This window comes from Bos grunniens, chromosome 7, assembly GCF_055505025.1.
Source record: "Bos grunniens cultivar Pamir isolate PY7600 chromosome 7, Bosgru_T2T1.0, whole genome shotgun sequence".
NCBI lineage: Eukaryota > Metazoa > Chordata > Mammalia > Artiodactyla > Bovidae > Bos > Bos grunniens.
In genome coordinates this window covers 40781151-40789626 of record NC_141171.1, presented here as the reverse complement: position 1 = coordinate 40789626, position 8476 = coordinate 40781151, and the positions used below count along the sequence as shown (strand labels likewise).

At 40.3% G+C, this 8476-nt stretch overlaps 1 pseudogene; it reads right to left on the bottom strand.

Annotated features, from left to right (window-relative positions):
- Window positions 1–7300: 7300 nt before the first annotated feature.
- Window positions 7301–8248, bottom strand: LOC147369175 (putative olfactory receptor 2W6 pseudogene; annotated as a pseudogene).
- Window positions 8249–8476: the final 228 nt, after the last annotated feature.

Here is an 8476-nt window from a genome sequence, read left to right as displayed (position 1 = left end):
GATCTTGATGCTAGGAAAGATTGAAGGCAGGAGGAGAAGGGGATGACAGAGGATGAGATGGTTGGATGGCATCACCGACTCAATGGACATAGTTTGATTAAGTTCAGGAAGTTGGTGATGGACAGGGAAGCTTGGCATGCTGCAGTCCATGGAGTCGCAAAGAGTTGGATGTAACTGAGCGACTGAACTCAACTGAATCCTGACCCAACACTCAACATTTTGTTCAATATTTGACATACAGAAAAATTCATAAGGCATACAGAGTTGCTATCTTGAACCTTTATACACTTAATTACCTAATCTTTTATATCAATTACAATGAAAATTGCCCAAATAAGCAAATCATGTTTTCTAAACATGGCCCATATTGTTGAAATTAAAAATACAGTATAGTCATAGTCTGAATAGATCAATATTGAGAGGAGATAGATTTTTATTTGGATCTTAAAGTGGTTAATAGGAATTTGCAAGAGAGGGTGAAAGATGTGCTTGTAGTAAGAACAAATACTAATAACTCTTGCCTGGAAAATCCCATGGACGGAGGAGCCTGGTAGGCTCCAGTCCATGGAGTCGCTAAGAGTCGGGAAGGACTGAGTGACTTCACTTTCACTTTTCACTTTCATGCATTGGAGAAGGAAATGGCAACCCACTCCAGTATTCTTGCCTGGAGAATTCCAGGGACAGAGGGTCCTAGTGGGCTGCCGTCTATGGGGTCGCACAGAGTCAGACACGACTGAAGCGACTTAGCACCAGCAGCAGCAGGAAATATAATTAAACTTTATTTGTTCCTTTCACAAGAAAACACTGCAATATTCTTTTATATATTTAACTAACAGTTATGTGGCACTATTTTTTCACTGTTTAATTAGCGTAATTCGTTATATCCTCATCCAGTGGTACAACCAAAAAGGGCCAAACATTAGATCTCTGTAGATTCAGATTCAATTCCGTACTCTACCATTCATAAGCTCTTTGACTATGGACAAACTAGATTTCCTCTGATACTCTTTTTCCACCCTTCAATCTCTGCTCCCACTTTCTTTTGGAATTCAAACTGCATTATAACTCACCATCAGGGCCTGTATTTTCAGTCCTTATCATTCACAAAATATTTTATTAAACCAAGTCTCAATCCTACTTGATGAAAATGAATTAATAAAGTTCTTAAGTTACCAAGTAAGGGGAAATGTCCAAAAACTTCAAAAGAAATATTTCTATCAGAGAAACTGCAATATGGTAAAAATCACTCCTATGAACTATATTAACAACAGAAAGGAAAATCTTGGTCAGAGTGTTAAAGTCACTTTTTAAAAAATTATGTGAATAGTCTATGTTCCAAAAGTCAGTATTTTGCAATTGAAAGAAAATTTCAGCTGGTAAAGTTTTTTCTTACCCAGAAGAATGAAACAATGAGACTTGGTTTTTAAAAGCTAGGAAAAAGTCCACACAAGGTACAGACTTTCTCAATGGCAGGAGTCACATGAGATGTTCTGTTGTTGATCCCGAGTCTAACCCACTGAACCAGCACCTTCATGGGGCAGAGTTAACAATGTCTTGACTGATGAGAAATGTAGCAAGACCAGGCATCTAGAAGTCTTGTTTCTAATGCTCATTCTAACAAGAAGAAGCTATGTGAACTTGGCATTTCTTCCCTGGTGGCTCAGACAGTGAAGAATCTGCCTGCAGTGCAGGAGACCTGGGTTTTATCCCTGGGTTGGGAAGATTCCCTGGAGAAGGAAATGGCAACCTGCTCCAATATTCTTGCCTGGAGAATGCCCTGGGCAGAGGAGCCTCGAAGGCTGCAGTCCAAAGCATCGCAAAGAGTCGGCTGAAGTGACTTAGCACAGCACATCCTTATGCTCTCAGACTTCAGTCACTTGCATCTGATTCTGTGTGATTTCACAGGAATTCAGGGCAGGAACCAGAGCACAAACAGTCCTTTTCATGAGAAAAAGAACTTGTAAAAACACAAGATACTTCTCACATAAGATGCTTTTCTATTAATGTTTCTCCTTCCCTACTGGCTGGTTTCCTTTACTTATTCCTCTGGCTCACCCAAGTACCATCCTACCTAATACATATCCCATGTTGCTAATCTCACTCTGATCTCTGATTGACCTTTTTCTTCATCACAATGTGTCTACTTCAGCACTTATTCACTGCTATATTACTTCCTCAAATTCTTAATTCTAAATGTACATGAAAATAATAAGAATGTTTAAGCTCAGATCATTTTTCAGGCCACATCATATCTCCAAGAGGCTGCTAGCTAGAAGTTCATCATGCTAAACCTGGGTCCATGTTCATTCTTTGTTCAGAGCTGTGAGTAAAGCCCTGTGGTGCTAGAATAAAGAACCCAGCTGCCAATGCAGGAGACATAAGATACGAGTATTTGATCCCTAGGCCAGGAAGATCCCCTGGAGAGGGCATGACAACCCAGTATTTACGCCTGGAGAATCCCATGGACAGAGGAGCCTAGCAGGCCACGGTGTATAGGATCGCAAAGAGTCTGACATGACTAAAGCAACTTAGCACGCAATTTAGTAAAGCACGAATGCATCTCCGGGTCAAGAGCATGAACTCTGGAGCTAGATATTCTGGAACATGGCCCTGGCTCCAGATTAAGCTGTGTGACCTATGCTGAGTCACAGCATAGGTCTCCTTCTCTTCTCCATCTCTTCTCAAGGTAGTTTTAAGGATCTAAGTGAGTAATAGAAGGCAAAATGTTTGAGTGCCAGGCAAATAGTAAACACTAGTCAGGTGTTAGATATTGTTCATTGTCAGAGACTGATCATTTTAAATCAAATTCCTGTTATTCACTTTACATGTTGACCAAGCCACTCTCTGATAATTTTGCTTCATCATTTAGCTTCCCAAAAGGAATAAAATCTACACTGGAAAAGACCCTGAAGCTGGGAAAGATTGAGGGCAGGAGGACAAGGAGGAGACAGAGGATGAGATGGTTGCAAGGCATCACTGACTCAGTGGACATGAACTTGAGCAAACTCTATGACATAGTGGAGGACAGGGAAGTCCAGCATGCTGCAGTCCATGGGGATACAAAGAGTTGGACGTGACTTAGCAACCGAAAAAAAACAACAAAGTGGCAGGAAAGACTGGACATTGAAAGAGAGTTTTCTCTCATCATTAAGCAGCACACTGCTATTCTGGTATGATATACTAGGGCTTTTATTAAGTTGATTGAAGTGAATCTGCATCTGTGAGCCTGCTCGACTACAAGTCACTATGGAGGTCCAAAGGGTCTTCTGTAAGGTGGGATCTCAGTCCTTACATCACAGCACACTCCAATGCAAATCCAAACATGTGGTGTGTTAGCTGCTGCCAAGAGAGTATTCCTCCAGCAAAAGTTTGCTTTACTAATATCTTTTTTTTTAACCTGAAAACTTTGTATCCATGGTTTAGGACTATTTACAGTCAATCTTACTCTACCTGTACTGCATAAACAAACTCTCTCTCAGATGGAAATGTCTATTTCCATATACTACTTTTTTTGTGCTCTTTTCAAATATTTTTTACAGATTTTCAGAATCCCACAATTTCTAGCTATTCTAAATCAACTCTCTGGTCAAACATTTTATCACTATTTAATTTCCTCTCTTCTTCATTTTATTTTTTGTTGTATTTTCTTATATTAGTAGTTTATTCCAATTTATTTCCAAATGATGACATTTTGGCTGAACATCTCTGTAACAACCTAGAGGGGTAGAATGGGAGGGTGAGAAGGAGGTGATATATGTGTACATATGGCTGATTCATGATGTAGTACAGCAGAAACTAATGCAACATTACAAAGCAATTACATCCCAACAACAACAACAACAAAAAGAATCAGTTTCCTAAATCCCTAAAGAGACAGTACAGAAATCACAGGCCAATTTATGGATGGACTAATTGATTCCCCACTCCATCTCCTGAAACTTCCTTTCACCATCACCTATATACAAGAATGAGGTTTTGTTGAAACAGAATTTTTCCACTGCTCCAGTGTCAATGCCAGAACAAATGTCACATTTCTGAGTGGAGGTATACCCAAAGAGGTGTGAATGAATAGGCTTCCTACAACTATGCCATTTTATTTGATTTCCTTAAAGTTTCTGGAGTATATATGTGTTTGTGTATTTATAAAGTACATGTTGACCCACTGAAATTTATCACAGTAACATTATGACTACAGGAGGTTTTAGGCAAAAGAATAAACCCTGTTGGGAAATGATATTCACAGCTGTTGCCAAAGCCCTAGTTGAGGTAAGCAGGAAATACACTCATTTTATCTGTGTGTGTTAGGGGAAGCACACTGACTGAAACCTCCCACCCTGGCCAGGCACCATAGTCACCATTTGCATGATTTGTTTTACGACAGAAGGTCCTAGTAAGGACACAGAATAAGCCACCACCAACCGGAAGAGTTCAGGACAGGTCAAAAGGAAACACCACATATCTGACCACCTCCCAGAATCCTTCTCGCTGGCATCCATCTTGGCTGAACAAGGCGTGCACCACCAGGAAGAACTCTGAGTCAGAATGACTGGCTAAAGACAACCTGGAAACTAATCCCATCAGTGTAAAACCCAAGACTGTGAGACACATGGCAGAGCAGTTCTCCTGGGTTCCCTTACCCTCTTGCTCTCCACCCTCTTTCCAGTAAAGAGCACTCAGGCGCTCTTTCCAGTAAAATCTCTTGCTTTGTCAGCACGTGTCTCCTCGGACAATTCATTCCGAGTGTTAGACAAGAGGCCAGTTTCAGGCCCCTTCCTGCAAAACATGGATGATTGGTCTGTGGTTGTAATATCACAGAGATGCAACAAGGAAAATAAGAATAAAGAAAAGGACTGGCATTGGGGGAAATAAACTAAATTTCTTCCACACTTTATTTCCAAGACGATGCCCTGTGGGTGATTTCTTAATCTTAAAATGAAAATTTAAATATTCTGTTTTAGCAAATAGGCCACATTTGGCTACTAGATAGTCAAAATTTTAACTTCATAGAACCCAAATTCACAGGAGGGAAATTATGAAATGGAAAAACTCAATGGGAAATGGAAAACGCTTAACATATATTAAGAACTATTTTGGGTACTCTTTTGCCTTGTAATTCTAAGCAAATTCCTTAGCTTCTCTGTGTTTTGTCATGTAATTTGCTTCCATATGTCTGTGATCATTTACATAATCCAGGAAGATTACGAAAGCAAATAAGTTTTACTTTGTTCCTAATATCTCCTAGATATATATTTGAATGACTTTGAAATAATTTTTCCATTTCCATCTGGATATTTTGTTATCACAGATTTGACTTTCATAGTCTATGAATCCACTGTCCCCATAATCCCAACAGTCTGAACTTGTATTATCCATTAACAATATAGAGTCATCACACTTATCATAAGTCTTCACCCTGAGACCTCACATTTATACTAGGGTGCTAACTTATACTGGAGAAGGCAATGGCACCCCACTCCAGTACTCTTGCCTGGAAAATCCCATGGACTAAGGAGCCTGGTAGGCTGCAGTCCATGGGGTCGTGAAGAGTCAGACACGACTGAACGACTTCACTTTCACTTTTCACTTTTCATGCGTTGGAGAGGGAAATGGCAACCCACTCCAGTGTTCTTGCCTGGAGAATCCCAGGGACGGGGGAGCCTGGTGGACTGCCATCTATGGGGTCGCACAGAGTCGGACATGACTGAAGTGACTTAGCAGCAGAAGCTAACTTACACAGCAAAGTTCTCTGAGAGTTTATAAAGGACCCTATTTACTTAATATAAAAGAAACAAGCAAAGGGTGATTCCTATAACTAAGAGAAAGCATTTTTACCTTGCAGATAGTCACTGGGAAAATACTAAAGTCAGTTTTTACTAAAAAAAAAAAAAATTCTAAATAACAAAATTGAATCTATTCCAAAAGGAATAGATTACCAATGACTGTAAATATTATTGAGAGGCCGTTTACCTCACATTTGTCATCTCTAAACTTATTTAATCTCTATTGTTCTCAGTCATTCAGTCGTGTCCAATTCTTTGTGGCTCCATGGATGGTAGCCCACCAGGCTCCTCTGCCTACCAAGCTCTTCTGTCCATGGAATTTCCCAGGCAGGAATACTGTAGTGGGTTGAAATTTCCCTCTCCATTAACCTTTGCTACAATCTTGTAAAATTAGGATTATTTACCCCTATATGATACAGATGAAAAACCCTAGACTCCAAGATATAAGTGGTAAGAGGATAAACCAGTTCCAAGCACAGATATGGGTGATATCATCTCCTATATCTGCTTTGTAGCATCATTCATGCCCAGTGAAGGTGGCCAAACATTCAAAATGCTCTAGGAGGATTTCTGGTTGATGTAAGAAGTTGGATTTAGAGTATTTCTAAATAACAATGATTTCCAAATTTGACTGTCATCTAGTAACATCTAGAGACCTTTTTAATAATAGAAATGCCTAGACCCCACACTTGTTTCAACTACAAGAAATCTAATGAGTTCTTGGAAATCTGTATCTTACAAGTCTGATAGAAAACCAAGTTGTAATACTGCTCTTAGTAACTTCCAGCCCCAATAACTTTGGCCACCAAAAAAAATTTTTGAGGTGGTAATAATCAATCTGACTATAAAACAGCTTTTTAAAAAGAAAAATATTTGCAACTGTTTAAAGTAGCCTGCTAAAGATTCCAAAGTGTTTCATTCTAATATTTTCCACTTGCTCTATTCTCTACAAAGTCTTGAATGCCTAAATCTACTCAACTATCTTGTAAATGCTTTGGCTATGAGATAAGGTCAAGGAAAGGGTACAAATGACAAAAAAAAAAAAAAAAAGTCCTTCATTTTCAAAAAGCAAATTAAAGAACACTCCTTACTCATAGAGAACTAAGATATATCTAGGACAGCACACAATGATTTTACTGATGCTGACTCAACCTCTCTGAAAAAACACTGTCATCATAAATAAAGGAGCTTCAAGAGGAAGCCATTCGTGTTGTCTCATTTTTATTTGACATCTCATGACATCGTCTGCAGACTATGTGATCTGAATTCATTCTACATATCCCCTGCAGTTCTAAATAAAGCCCAAAGATGGATAAAATGCAAATGCACTAAAGATCTTCTAAAGTAGACACCTTTAAACAGAAGAAAGGCACTTCACATCCAGAGAGTAAAGAATGGGGTCAAACTCAAAAGCCCATTGTGCCTATCCATGTTCCCTTCACGCTTTACATATTAGTTTTCCACACAGTTAAGATATACATAAGATAGCAGAACACCAAAGTATTATTCCAACATTTCTCTTAGGTTTCCTTATTCTCTTTCTCCCACCCCAAGAGTTTCCTCATTGCCCCTTTCACATCTTTGTTCCTTAAAGTATAGATGAGGGGGTTGACACTGGGAGTGACAATGGTATAGAAGAGAGTGAGGAACTTGCCCTGATCTTGGGAGTAGCTGTTGGCTGGCTGCAGGTACATGTAAATGATGGTTCCATAGAAGAGAATGACCACTGTTAGGTGAGATGAGCAGGTGTTGAAAGCCTTCTTGCGCCCTGCTGCTGACTTGATCCTCAGCACAGCAGCAGTGATCATGCCATAGGAGATGAGGATCAGAGAAAGGGGCACCAGGAGAAGAGCAACCCCCAGGACAAAGGCAAGTGCTTCCACCAGCATTGTGTCTTCACAGGACATGGCAATAAGAGCAGGCATCTCACACAGAAAGTGGTCCACCTTGCGACGCCCACATCGGGACAGATGCATCGTCTGGGGACACATAACAAAGGAGTTTAGAAAGCCACAGCACCAGGCCACAGCCACCAGTTGCAGGCAGAGATGTGAGTACATGCCCACAGTGTAGTGCAGTGGGCGGCAGACAGCCATGTAGCGGTCGTAGGACATGACAGCTAGGAGAACACACTCAGTTGAGCCCAACACCATATAGATATAGAGTTGGGCCACACAGCCATGGTATGTGATAGTCTTCTCTGGACCCCAAAGGTTCCATAGCAGCTGGGGAACAATGCTCGTTGTAAAGCAGAGGTCCAAGAAAGATAGGTTCCCAAGAAAGAAGTACATGGGTGTGTGGAGCCTGGAGTCCACGATAGACAAGAGAATGATGGCTGTGTTGCCTACTAGAGTCAGGATGTAGAAGATCAAGATAAAAGCAAAGAGAATTATTTCCAGTTGAGGCCGGTCAGAAAAACCCACCAAGATGAATGCCTGATGGTAGCTGTCATTGTCCCTTCCCATAATCTTCACCAGTTGTTATGGAGACACAGAGAAAAGAATCAGATAAGATAGCAGGTGAAGACTACCTAACACTCTCCAATTTCCACTTATGGGTCTGTGAATTTTGCAAGGTCATTTGCCCTTCCATTACTTTTTTAGCATACACTTATGGATATATTTCTTACACAAAGCAGTGTGCTTGATACTGCTGAAGATTAAAGGGTGAATTGACTTGGGAGTTGTTCTCCCTGG